This window comes from Phascolarctos cinereus, unplaced genomic scaffold (genome assembly GCF_003287225.1).
Source record: "Phascolarctos cinereus isolate Bilbo 61053 unplaced genomic scaffold, phaCin_HiC Scaffold_5;HRSCAF=322, whole genome shotgun sequence".
NCBI lineage: Eukaryota > Metazoa > Chordata > Mammalia > Diprotodontia > Phascolarctidae > Phascolarctos > Phascolarctos cinereus.
Window position 1 is genome coordinate 388,478,991 of NW_027555958.1, and position 14,615 is coordinate 388,493,605.

Below are 14,615 nucleotides of genomic sequence, written 5' to 3' on the forward strand. Positions count from 1 at the left end.
CTATAGCAAATGGGTCTCTCAGTGTCTCAGCAAAAATTAGGCAAGCAGAGCTACAAAGGGCCCCAGGTGGATAAACACCCTGCAACATTCATCTGAAAGGAGCTGAAGAAAGTTAAAGGAAAGGAAAAGCAGGCAACCTAGAGTTGCCCAAAAGTTACAGTCTTGCTGATTCCAGCCTAACACCAGGTAAGCTGCCAGAACCCTACAGTCTCCAATTGCAAACACCAGAGGCCCCAGCACACAAAGCCAGTGACCAAGACCTAGGCTCCCAACACAAGAAGCTTGGGTCAGTGCCCTCTGCTCCCCAGCAGGAGAGCTCAATCTCTTTAAAGGCCAGGGAATAAAGAAAAAACCATGAGTAAAAAGAAACATACCATAGATTCATATTATGAGAAGAAATTCTGAAGAGGACAACATTGTCAACAAACCCACATCTGCAATCTCAAAAGGGAAAATGAATTGGTCTGAAGTCCAAAACGCCTTCTTAGAAGAGCTCAGGAAGGATTATAAAAGTCAAATGAGAGAGGTAGAAGAGTCCTTAAAAAATACAATTGGCCAACTGGAAAGAAAGTACACTGAAGAAAACAAGTCCCTAAAAGACACAATTGACCAGCTGGATAAAAGTACGCTGAAGAAAACAAATCCCTTAAAATACAATTGGCCAATTGGGGAAGGAAGTACAAAATCTAATAACAGAAAACAACTTGTGAAAAACTAGAATTGACCAAATGGAGACAAATGACTCTATGACAGAGCAAGTATCAGTCAAAGAGAAACAACAAAAAAACATGAAAAAATAGATGAAAACATAAAATAACTCATTAGTAAAACAACTGACCTGGAAAATCAATTTAGGAGAGACAATTTAAACATTATTGGTCTCCCTGAAAATCATGATGAAAAAAAGAGCTTCGACGGTATCTTTCAGGAAATCATAAAGGAAAACTGCCTTGAAGTGCTAGAATCAGAAGGTAAAACAGCCATAGAAAGAATCCACCACTCACCTCCTGAAACAGATCCCAAATGGAAAAAGCCAAGAAATATAATAGTCAAATTCCAAAATTATCAGGTCAAAGAGAAAATATTGCAAGCACCCAGAAAGAAACAATTTAAATATCATAGAACCATAGTCAGGATCACACAAGACCTTGCAGCTTCTACATTAAAAGACCATAGGGTATGGTACATGATATTCTGTAAGGCAAAGGAGCTTGGATTGCAGCCAAGGATCAATTACCCAGTGAAAATGAGCATGATCTTTCAGGGGAGAATGGGATATTCAGCTAAATAGGGGACTTCCTAACCTTCCTGATAAAAAGACCAGGGCTCAACAAAAAATTTGATCTTCAAGTACAAAACTGAAGAGAGACATTAAAAGGTAAACTGAACAGAAAGATACAATATGTTCTTAATAGGGGCAAATTGTTTACATCCCTACAATGGAAGATGGCACTTGCAACTTTTTTTCTTTTTTTTTTAAATTTTATTAATTTATTTTGATTTATCAACAATCACTTCCATATGCTTTTGAGTTGAAAAATTTCTCCCCCTTGCTCCCCACCACCCTCCCCAAGACTGTGCACAATCAAACATAGGCTATACATTTACATTCGTATTAAACATATTTTCACATCGGTGAAGTTGTATGTAAAAATTAAAACCAATAGGAGGAACCATCAGAAAGATGAAACAAAACTCAACAGAAGAGAAAATAAAATGATAGAGATTCAACACCCATAGTTCTTTCTTTGGATGTGGATAGCATTTTCCACCACGAGGCCTCTAGGGATGTCTTATATCCTTGTATTGCTGAGAAGGGTTAAGTTTATCAATATTAGTTATCACACAAGGTGGCTGTTATTGTGTACAAAGTTCTCTTGGTTCTGCTCATTTCACTCAGCATCAGACCATACAAGTCTTTCCAGGTTTTTCTGAAGTCAGCCTGTTCATCATTTCTTATACCACAATAGTATTCCATTACATTCATATACCACAACTTGCTCAGCCATTCCCCAATTGATGGACATCCTCTTAATTTCCAATTTCTTTGCCATCACAAAAAGAGCTGCTATGAATATTTTTGTACATGTGGGTCCTTTTCCCATTTGTATGATCTCTTTAGGATATAGCCCTAGAAGTGCTATTGCTGGGTCAAAGAGTATGCACATTTTTATAGCTCTTTGGGCATAGTTCCAAATTGTTCTCCAAAATGGTTGGCTCGTTTCACAACTCCACGAACAATGTATTAGTGTTCCAATTTTTCCACATCTTCTCCAACATTTAACATTTTCTTGTTCTGTCATGTTAGCCAATCTGGTAGGTATGATGTGGTACCTCAGAGTTGTTTTGATTTACATGTCACTAATCAATAATGATTTAGAGCATTTTTTCATATGACTATTGATGGCTTTAATTTCTTCATCTGTGAACAGTCTCTTCATATCCTTTGACCATTTATCAATTGGAGAATGGCTTGTAGTCTTATAAATTTGTCTGAATTCTCTATATATTTTAGAAATGAGGCTTTTATCAGAGAGACTGGCTGTAAAAATTCTTTCCCAATTTCCCACTTTCCTTGTAATCTTGGTTGCATTGGCTTTGTTTGTGCAAAAACTTTTCAATTTAATGTAATCAAAATTATCTATTTTGCTTTTCTGTAATGTTCTCTGTCTCCTGTTTGGTCATGAATTCTTCTGTTTTCCATAGATCTGATAGGTAAACTATTCCTTGTTCTCCCACTTTGCTTATAGTATTGGCCTTCATATCTAAAGCATGAACCTATTTTCACTTTATTTTGTTATATGGTGTGAGATTTGGGTCTGTGCCTAATTTCTACCACACTCTTTTTCCAGTTTTCCCAGCAGTTTTTCTCAAAGAGCGGGTTCTTGTCCCAGAAGCTGGGGTCTTTGTGTTTATCAAATAATAGATTACTATAGCCATTGACGACTGTGCCTTGCATATTTACCCTATTCCACTGATCCACCACTCTGTTTCTTAGCCAATACCAAGCAGTTTTGATGATTGCTGCTTTATAATACAATTTAAGGGGGGCAGCTAGGTGGCGCAGTGGATAGAGCCCCGGCCCTGGAGTCAGGAGGACCTGAGTTCAAATCTGGACTCAGACACATAATACTTCCTAGCTGTGTGACTGTGGGCAAGTCACTTAACCCCAATTGCCTCACTAAAAAAAAAATAAAATTAAAATATAATACAATTTAAGATCTGGAATTGCTAGGCTACCTTCCCCTGCATTTCTTTTCATTAGTTCTTTTGATATTGTGGACCTTTTGTTTTTCCAAATGAATCTTGTTATTATTTTTTCAAAGTCTATAAAATAATTTTTTGGTAGTTTGATTGGTATGGCACTGAATAAGTAAATTAGCTTAGGTAGGATTGTTATTTTTATTATATTAGCTCGGTCTACCCATGAGCAGCTGATGTTTTTCCAATTATTTAGATCCGCTTTTATTTGTGTGAAAAGTGTGTTTTAGTTGTGATCATAGAGTTCCTGGGTTTGTTTTGGGAAGTCTACAGTAAGTTTAAATGGGATTTCTCTTTCTATCTCTTGCTGTTGGGCTTTGTTGGTAATATATAAAAATGCTGATGATTTATGTGGGTCTATTTTATAGCCTGCAACTTTGCTAAAGTTGTTTATTATTTCAAGTAGTTTTTTACTTGATTCTCTAGGATTCTCTAAGATATCATCATGTCATCTGCAAAGAGTGATAGCTTTGTTTCTTCTTTGCCTATTCTAATGCCTTCAATTTCTTTTTCTTCTCTTATTGCTAAAGCTAACATTTCCAGTACAATATTGAATAACAGTGGTGATAATGGACATCCTTGTTTCACCCCTGATCTTATTGGAAATGCTTCTAGCTGTCCCATTACATATAATGCTTGCTGAAGGTTTTAGATAATGCTATTTATTATTTTAAGGAAGACTCCATTTATACCTATGCTTTCTAGTGTTTTTAATAGGAATGGGTGTTGTATTTTACAAAAGCTTTTTCTGCATCTATTGAGATGATCATGTGGTTTCTGTTGGTTTTGGTGTTGATATGCTCAATTATGCTGATAGTTTTCCTAATATTGAACCAACCCTGCATTCCTGGTATAAATCCTACCTGGTCATGTGTATTATTCTTGTGATAAGTTGCTGTAATCTATTTGCTAGTATTTTGTTTAAAATTTTTGCATCTATATTCATTAGAGAAATTGGTCTATAATTTTCTTTCTCTATTTTGACTCTTCCTGGTTTAGGTATCAGCACCATATTTGTATCATAAAAAGAATTTGGTAAGACTCCTTCTTCACCTATTTTCCCAATAGTCTATATAGTATTGGAATTAATTGTTCTTTAAATGTTTGATAGAATTTGCATGTAAATCCATCTGGCCCTGGAGATTTTTTCCTAGGGAGTTCATCAATGGCTTGTTCAATTTCTTTTTCTGAGATGGGGTTATTTAAGTATTTTACTTCCTCTTCTGTTAATCTGGGCAATTTATATTTTTGTAAATATGTATCCATTTCACTAAGATTGTCAAATTTGTTGGCATATAGTTGGGCAAAATAATTCCTTAATTATTGTTTTAATTTCCACTTCCTTGGTGGATTACTTTACATTCTTCATAGTAGTAATTTGGTTTTATTGTTTTTTTTTTTATTAAATTAACCAAAGGTTTATCTATTTTATTGTTTTTTTCATAAAACCAGCTCTTAGTTTTTTTATTAGTTCAATAGTTTTCTTAATTTCAATTTTATTAATTTTCCTTTGGTTTTCAATATTTCTAATTTGGTGTTTAGTTGAGGATTTTTAATTTTTCTTTTTCTAGTTTTTTTAGTTGTATGCCCAATTCATTAATCTCCTCTTTTTCTATTTTATTTATGTAAGCATTTAGAGATATAAACTTCCCCTAAGAACTGCTTTTGCTGCATCCCATAGGTTTTGGTATGTTGTCTCATTATTGTCATTCTCTTGAATGAAATTATTGATTGTTTCTATGATTTGTTGTTTGACCCAATCATTTTTTAGGATTAGATTATTTAGTTCCAATTATTTTTTAGTCTATCTTTCCATGGCCCTATATTACATATAATTTTTATTGCATCATGATCTGAAAAGGATGCATTTAATATTTCTGCCTTTCTGCATTGGATTGTGAGGTTTTTATGCCCTAGTACATGGTCAATTTTTGTGTATGTGCCATGTACTGCAGAAAAAAGTATATTCCTTTCTATCCCCATTCAGTTTTCTCCAGAGGTCTATCATACCTAACTTTTCTAATGTTCTATTCACCTCCTTAACTTCTTTCTTGTTTATTTTGTGGTTAGATTATCTAGTGCAGAGAGGGGAGGTTGAGGTCCCCACTAGTATAGTTTTGCTGTCTATTTCTTCCTGTAACTCCCTGAACTTCTCCTCTAAGAATTTGGATGCTACCATTTGGTGCATATATGTTTAGTAATGATATTACTTCATTGTCTATGGTGCCTTTTAGCAGGATGTAGTTTCCTTCCTTATCTCTTTTGATTAGATCTATTTTTGCTTTTGCTTTGTCTGAGATCAGGATTGCTACCCCTGCTTTTTTTACTTCAGCTGAAGCATAATATATTCTGCTCCAGCCTTTTACCTTTACCCTGTATGTGTCACTCTTTTTCAAATGTGTTTCCTGTAAACAACATATTGTAGGATTATGGTTTTTAATCCATTCTGCATCCTTTCCATTTTATGGGAGAGTTCATCCCATTCACATTCACAGTTATGATTACTATCTGTGTCTTTTTCTCCATCCTTTCCCCCCATTTATGCTTTTCTTTCTCCTTTTCCTTTCCCCCTTCACTAGTGTTTTGCTTTTGACCACCCTCCTCCTTCAGTCCCTCCCCTCTATTATCCCTTTCCCTTTTCTTCCCCTTTACTTACTGCTTTTCCCTCCCTTCTTCCCCCTCTCCTTTTCTTTCCCCTTTTCCCTCCTACTGCCTATAGGGCAAGTTAGATTTCTATACCTAACTGATTATGTTATGCCCTTCTTGAGCCAAATCTGATGAGAGTAAGGTTCAAACAATGCTCCCCCCCCCTTTCCCTCTGCTGTAATAGGATTTTGTGTCTTTTCCTGTAATGTAATTTAGCCTTGTCTGCCTCCTCCTTTCTCAGTACATTTTCTAAGATCAGATTGATCCACTTATTTGGATCCATTTAACCCACTTGATTAGATTTTTTTTTATCATTACATCAAAGTCAACTAATATCCACCCTCTTTATGTATACTCCTTTAACATGGTGTAATAACAATACAGTTCTCAAGTTGCAAGTGTCATATTCCCTTGTAGGTAAACAGCCCCCCTTATTAACAACATATTGTATCTTTCTGTCCCATTTACCTTTTTATCTTCTTGAGTCCTGTACTTGAAGATTAAATTTTTTGTTGAGCTCTGGTCTTTTTATCAGGAAAGTTTGGAAGTCCCTATTTCATTGAATATCCATCTCCTCCCTTGAAAAATGATGCTCATTTTTGCTGGGTAGTTGATCCTTGGCTGCATTCCAAGCTCCTTTGCCTTATGGAATATCATGTTCCATGCCCTGTGGTCTTTTAATGTAGAAGCTGCAAGGTCCTGTGTAATCCTGACTGTGGTTCCATGATATTTAAATTGTTTCTTTCTGGCTGCTGTCAGCACCTTCTCTTTCATCTGGTAATTTTGGAATTTTGCTATTATTCCTTGATTGTCAATTTGGGATCTCTTTCAGGTGGTGAGCGGTGGATTCTTTCTATGGTTATTTTCCTTCTGGTTCTAGGACTTCAGGGCAGTTTTCCTTTATGATTTCCTGAAAGATACTGTCCAGGCTCTTTTTTCATCATGATTTTCAGGTAGTCCAATAATTTTTAAATTGTCTCTCTGAATCGATTTTCCAGGTCGTTGTTTTATGAGGTATTTTATTTTTCTTATTTTTTCATTTTTTTGTTTCTGTTTGACTGATTCTTGCTCTCTCATAGAGACATTAGTTTCCATTTGTCCAATTCTAGTTTTTAACAGATTGTTTTCTTCTGTTAGTTTTTGTACTTCCTTCTTCAATTGGCCAATTGTGTTTTTTAGGGACTTGTTTTCTTCAGTGTACTTTCTTTCCAATTGGCCAATTGTATTTTTTAAGGACTCTTCTACCTCTCTCATTTGACTATTAAAATCCTTCTTGAGCTCTTCTAAGAAGGCTTTTTGGGCTTCAGACCAGTTCATATTCCCTTTTGGTTGCAGATGTGGGTTTGTTGACAATGTTGTCCTCTTCAGAATTTCTGTCTTGATCTTCACTCTTCTCATAATATGAATCTATGGTATGTTTCTTTTTACTCATGGTGTTTCTTTATTCCCTGGCCTTTAAAGAGATTGAGCTCTCCTGCTGGGAAACAGAGGGCACTGACCCAAGCTTCTTGTGTTGGGAGCCTAGGTCTTGGTCACTGGCTTTGTGTGCTGGGGCCTCTTATGTTGGCAATTGGAGGCTGTAGGGTTCTGGCAGCTTACCCGGTGTTGGGCTGGAATCAGCAAGGCTGGAACTTTCAGGCAATTCTAGGTTGCCTGCTTTTCCTTTCCTTTAGCTTTCTTCAGCTCCTTTTATTTAGGTGCTGCAGGGTGTTTATTTGCATGGGGCCCCTTGCAGTGCTGCCCTCCTCATTTCTGCTGATGTGCTGGTAGACTCCTTTGAGGCAGAGTGCAGAGGCAACTGGTGGTTTTCAGTTCCCTCACCCTCACCAAGGCACTCAGAGGTCTAAATGTTGGTATTTGCCTGCTCTACCACCTGGTCTTCAGGATTTCTTCCTGGTTAACAACTGGAGGCTGCAGGGCTCCCACAGCTCACCTGGTGTTGGGCTGAAATCAGCAAGGCAGGGGCTTTAGGAAGCCTTTAGGTTGCTTTCTTCAGGTCCTTTTTGATGAATGCTGCAGGGTACTTATCCACCTGGGGCCCCTTGTAGTTCTGCCTCCCTTATTTTTGCTGAGGCACTGGGAGACCCATTTGCTGTGCTGCTGCACTGCTGCTCCCTGTCTTTCTTCTAGTTCAGCTGTTCCATCGTTTTTTTTCTGGGGTAATATTTTCTGGGTTTTCAGAGGTCCATAGGGGAGAGTGAGAGCGACTACCTTTTTACTCTGCCATCTTGGCTTCTGGAAGCAGAATGACACCTGCAACTCTTGAGAACTGTATTGCTATTACACTATGTTAAAGAAGTACACATAAAGGGGGTAGATACTAGTTGACTTTGATGTAATGATTTAAGAAAAAGTCTAATCAAGCAGGTTAAATGGATCCAAGTAAGTGGATTAGTCTGATCTAAGAAAATGTACTAAGAAAGGAGGAGGCAGACAAGGGTAAATCACATTACAAGAAAAGAAACAAAAACCTATTACAGCAGAGGGAAAGAAGGGAGGGAGATGAGCATTGTTTGAACCTCACTCTCATCAGATTTGGCTCAAGAAGGGAATAACATAACCAGCTAGGTATAGAAATCTAGCTTGCCATATAGGCAGTAGGATGGAAAAGGGGAAAGATAAGGGAGGGGGGATAGAAGGGAGAGAAGAAGCAGTAAGGGTAAAGGGGAAGAAAAGGGAAAGATCTAATAGAAGGGAGGAGGGACTGAAGGAGGGAGTGGTGAAAAGCAAAACACTAGTGGGGGGGAGGGGAAAGGAGAAAGAAAAGCATAAACAGGGGGAAAAAGGATGGAGAAACAGACACAGATAGTAATCATAACTGTGAATGTGAATGGAATGACCTCTCCCATAAAACGAAAGTGGATAGCAGAATGGATTAAAAACCATAATCCTACAATATGTTGTTCACAGGAAACACATTTGAAAAAGAGTGACACATATAGGGTAAAGGTAAAAGGCTGGAGCAGAATATAGTATGCTTCAAACTGAAGTAAAACAGCAGGGCTAGCAATCCTGATCTTAGACAAAGGAAAAGCAAAAAGAGATCTTACCAAAAGAGATAAAGAAGGAAACTACATTCTTCTATTGACCTGGATATAAGGAGTCACTTGGCTTTCTGAAACCAGCACTTTTAGGCTTTCATTTCATGGAACATCTTGTCACACCCAGAATAAGCAAATCAGCTGAAATCTGATTACTATGCTAATTGCCTTGGTTTTTCATACTCAATACCTTCTAAAAATTCTCAATTACATAAATTGCCTCTTCCCTCTGATTGGAGGGGTAGAGGGTAGAGTAATAATTCATCCCAAAGCCTTATTTTATACAGGTCTCTAAACTTTAAGAGGATTCCACGTAACTCCATTTTACATCAACAGCTTAACTGGTTTCGAATCCATGGAACATGAGGCCCTCATATGTCCCCCATAGTGTCCTTCCTACTAATCACCTATTCTGTTTTTTTTTTCTTCCCTCATTAGATCATAAGCACTTTGGGAGCAGAGACTGTTCTTTTTCTTAATTGTACCTCTAGCCCTAAGCAACAGTGCCTTGTACTTGGTACATAATAGGCACTTAATATATGTTTATTGAATTTAATTAATTGGATTTTACAGACAATAGGAAAAAATATCAAGGAATTGGGTATTGGAATTGCAGAAAGGTAAGAAGATATTATCATAAAGTTCAGGAGATTTGTAACAGAAGACTTTGTATAGTTAGTTGTCACAGTGGATAGAGATCTGACCTGGAATCAGGAAGACTTGATTTAAAATCTGGCCTCAGACACTAACTGCTTCACCCTGCTTAAGTCATTTAACTCTATTTGCCTCAGTTTCCACATCAGTAAAATATGCTGGAGAAAAATATGACAACCACTCTAGTATCTTTGCTAAGAAAACCCCAAATGGGGTCATGAAGAGTTAGACATAACTAGGGTCAACAACAACAACGGCAACAACAACAGAAAAGTTCATGGAAGATAATTAGCGGGAAGTCTCAAGGAGCCTATTTTTGTAATATTTTCACCTCAGAAAATAACAGTTAGAATGTCAACAAAACTTAACTACTATAAAAACTCAGAAATAAATTTAAGAAGAAAATTAAAGAAATGAGTAAACAAAATCAGAAAATGTTAAAGAATAAAAGAAACCAAGGATGGAAAAAATAAATAGCAGAAGAAAATATAGATGAGCCACACCCATACTACTATAGAACACATACAAAGCTCTAATTCGAGCAGAACACAAGAAAATGGATAATCATTAGATTAGTGGAATTAAAGAAATGAATATTAGCAAAAATGTCAGAAGATAAAAACAATAAAACTGAACTCAACAAAGGGATTGAACAACATTATGATTAAATAAATGGTTTAAAAATAGCTATGGGAAATATAAACAAAAATAGAAACAGATCACTAGAATTGTTTTTGGATCTTTTTTTTTAATTGGACAGCAGCATGATAGAAGAAATAGAAGAAGGGGGAAAAAAGTAACTCCATACAATTTCTCAAGTGGAAAAAAACAATCATTTTGGAGCTATCAACAAAGATAAAAGAGACATATCAAGAACCAAACATGGAGGGCCTTGTTTGAAAAAAAAAAAGGTGTGGGGAGGGAAAAAAAATTATTATGTTTCAAGTAATCTTATTAGAACATTTTTTTCCAGAATGCACAGAGCTATTCATGGAACTAGTTTGTCTGGAGTGAAATATCTAAGTAAATAGTAATGGGGTATAAAGTTAGGAGCCAAGTAGGGGAATGCTTTATGTTTCAAAGTCACAGCATAATTGTGTTTGCTATTAAATCTGTTGGGGACAATGGAAAAATATAGAGTAAATTAATATTAAAGAATAGAATAAAACAAAAAATCATTTTGGGGTTTCATTTCACTTTTTTGTTTGTTTTTATTTCTTTTCCATTTCCAAATACATCCTGTGAGTCTACCTGTGAGTTATCATTTGTTATAAAGAATTTAAGATCTCTTTGGAATACCGATGTACAAATGGTATTGCTGGGTCAAAGGGTATGCACAGTTTTATAGCCCTTTGGGCATAGTTCCAAATTCCTCTCCAAAATGGTTGGATCATTTCACAACTCCATCAACAATGTATTAGTGGTCCAAATTTCCCACATCTTCTCCAACATTTATCATTTTCCTGTTTTGTCATGTTAACCAACCTGATAGGTGTGATGTTTTACCTCAGAGTCATTTTGATCTGCATTTCTCTAACTTTAGTTTCTTCCTTTGAAAACTATCTGTTCATATCCTTTGACTATTTATCAATTGGGGAATGACTTTTATTCTTATCATGAAAATGGGAAAAGGACCCATGTGTACAAAAATATTTATAGCACCTCTTTTTGTAGTGGCAAAGAATTGGAAATTGAGGGGATGCCCCTCAATTGGTGAATGGCTGAACAAGTTGTGGGATAGGAGTGCAATGGAATGCTATTGTGCTAAAAGAAATGATGAGTAGGTAGACTTCAAAAAAAAAACTGGAAAGACTTACATAAACTGATGCAGAGTGAAATGAGCAGAACTAGGAGAACATTGTACACAGTAAGAGCCACATTATGGGATGACTGACTTTGATAGACTTGGCTTTTCACAGGTAATGCAAGAATCTAAGACAACTCCAAAAGACTCAGGATGGAAATTGCAATCTACACTCAGAGAAAGAACTGTGGAGTCTGAATGCAGATGGAAGCATACTATTTGCTCTCCTTTTCCTTTGTTGTTTTGTTCTATTGCTTTGTTCTCATGGTTCCTCTCATTCTAATTATTCTTTACACATGACTAATGGGAAAATATGCTTAACGTGAATGTATATGTAGAAGCTATATAGATCAGATTGTACACCATGGGGAGGGGGGCTAAGTGAGAAGGGGAGAAATTTAAAACTCAAAATCTTATGAAAGTGAATGTTGAAAATTAAAAGTAAATTAATCATCAAAAAAAGAATTTAAAAAAATTCACCCTCCCTCCAACAAATATATTAAGTAAATCTGACTGTATATGCAATATCACATACTCATGGTCCTCCATTTCTGGAAAGAAGATGCTAAAATAGGTTTTCTCAACTCTTATTCAGGACCAAATTTGTTTATTTTGTGTTTATTAATCATACAGCTTTCAAATCCTTTTTCTTTGTATTTTTGTTTTTTTATTTACATTTTATATTCATTGTTTATATTGCTTATTACTGTTTTGTTTACCTCACTACTTACGAACTCACATCAGTCTTTCCATGTTTATGTGAATTCTCTCCACATTTGCTTTATGTTCCAAAATTTGTTTATACATTTATCCATTAGTTGTGGAATTGATGGGTATATTCTGTTTTCAAATCTTTGCTAATATAAAAGAGAATTAGGGGTATTTATGAGAACTTTTTATATTTCTTACTTTTATGGCGTACGTGTACCTAGTGATAAGATATATGAGTCTATGGATATGGACATTTTTGTCACTTTTATAACATATAGTATGTATTTAATAAATACTTGTTAATTGCTTGAGTCATAATCCCAAATTGCTTTCCAGAATAGTCAGTCCAATTCACTTCTCCAACATAGTATATTAGTGTCTATCTCCCTGCAGCTACTACATGATTTACTCTTTCCTTATTTTGTCATATTTACCAATTTGTTTCATGTGAAGGGATGTCTTAGATTGTTTTGATTGTATTTCTATTATTTTTCGTGATTTGGAGCAGTCTTCTATATGATTGTTAATTTCAATTCTTCCCTTTTAACACTTTTTTAGTCATATACTTTGACTACCTAACGATTGAGAAATGGTTCTTGGCTTTAATATATGCCTCCAATCTAGAACTTGCTCCATTGGAAGGAAGGCATCAGATCGGTACAATTCTTCCTTTGGTGATTACATCTTTTTATTGAGTACAGTACAGTGCAGAAGTTTGAGATTCATATGACCCAAAGTGAAATTGGATTTGGTAAGTAATGAGCTTAATTTACAGAGCAGAGACAGAGCAGAATCTGGAAAAGAAGGGAGGATTTTCCGAAGAAAACTGACAATCCATTGAAAAAGACAGCTGGTCTGGTTAAGTGAAGCACTTAATGGGGATTCAGGAGCCTCACTTTATGCAATGTAGGTAGGTGGGGTTCACAAACCTAGTACAGGATTCCAGAAAAAAAAAAAACTAACTCACGTGGGAATAATTTTTGCCAAGTTATTTATTAGGTAGGCTTGGAAGAACTTTTATTGTTGTTGTTAGACCCCCAATAAGTGAGAGATGGGGTGGGACGCTGATAACACTGGGATTTCTTCTGTCTTCATCTTAAGTATGTATCTACATGTTTTGGATATCAGACTCTTATTAAACCTAATTAGTACAAATAAAATCACAATTGTTTCATTTATTATCTTAATTTCACTCACCTGGAATATACTTTTGCTGGCAATCCAGTATATCTTCCTTGACTTCAAGCAAACTAGATGTATGAAAGTTATCTCGATTTCAAAAACATGTATTTCAGATAATTTATTTTAAGCATTATATGAAATGTGATTTGTCAGTCAAGCAGCTTACTATGTGCTAGGCACGGTATTCAAGAATTTATGTTTCGTAAAGAATGCTGTCGTCTGGTCTGAGCGGGGGCGGAGGAGCTGAGCTGCTGATGGTAGGTCCGCACCCGCGGCCATTTGCCCCTCCCCCTCCTCCTCTTCTGCCTTTCTTCCTCCTTCCTCCCCTTTCCTCCCCCGCCCACCTCAGCTCGGTAGGGCCTGGCGCGGCCTGGCCCGGTTCTAAGGGGCGAACAGAAGCCTCCCGGCGGAAGCCCAGGTGATATATATCTGCCTCTTAAAGTTGGGAAAAGAAAAACAACTTTTTGAGTAATAAAGATGCCTCCTAAATTCAAGTGCCACCTAAATGATGATAATGTGACTGCTTCCGTGAAAAGTGAAAGGAGAAATCTTTTGGAATGAAGATTCAGATGAAGAAGAGGATTTTTTCCTGAGGGGCCCATCTGGACCAAAATTTGGACCTCGGAATGACAAAATTAGGCATGTACAGAATCAGGTGGATGAAGTAATGGATGTCACACAAGACAATATTACAAAAGTGATTGAAAGAGGAGAGAGACTGGAAGAGCTACAAGACAAATCAGAAAGCTTATCAGATAATGCAACAGCTTTTAGTAACAGATCTAAACAGCTTCGAAGACAAATGTTGTGGCGTGGATGCAAAATGAAGGCCATCACGGCTCTGGTTGCTGTTATCCTTGCTGAGGATTATCATTCCTATTGTCCTGAAATATCGGACTTGATTCGGTGACCAGAGATCTCCAATAATACGGTTCTGGGACAATTAAAAAAAAGAAGATTGCTGCATAATTGAATGAAATATGTGTATGACTTTGACGTGTTTTTTTCTCGAGAAGTAAAAAGGCAAGTGTCCAGTTCAAATTGGAGCATTGACAAGTTCCTGATTAGTCTCCTCCCCTTCACCAAAATATGCTGTCATTGATTTATTTTAAAACAGAAACATCTACTTTGCCATGTTATAGGAACCTGATTTGAAGCTAGATACTTGCCAATACATTATTTGTATACAGACTTAAACACTGATGATGATATTTATAATGTAACCTAATTTCCTACTGTAAACTAGAGAGGGACAAGTTCAGGGATAGGGTGGGAGATAAGAGGTGAAACAGCATGTAAAAAGGGATGGCAACCAT

The 14,615-nt window shown here is 36.4% G+C and overlaps 1 pseudogene; it reads left to right on the top strand.

Annotated features, from left to right (window-relative positions):
* Window positions 1-13,776: 13,776 nt before the first annotated feature.
* LOC110197702 (vesicle-associated membrane protein 4 pseudogene) lies at window positions 13,777-14,287 on the top strand (annotated as a pseudogene).
* The last annotated feature ends 328 nt before the right edge of the window (window positions 14,288-14,615 follow it).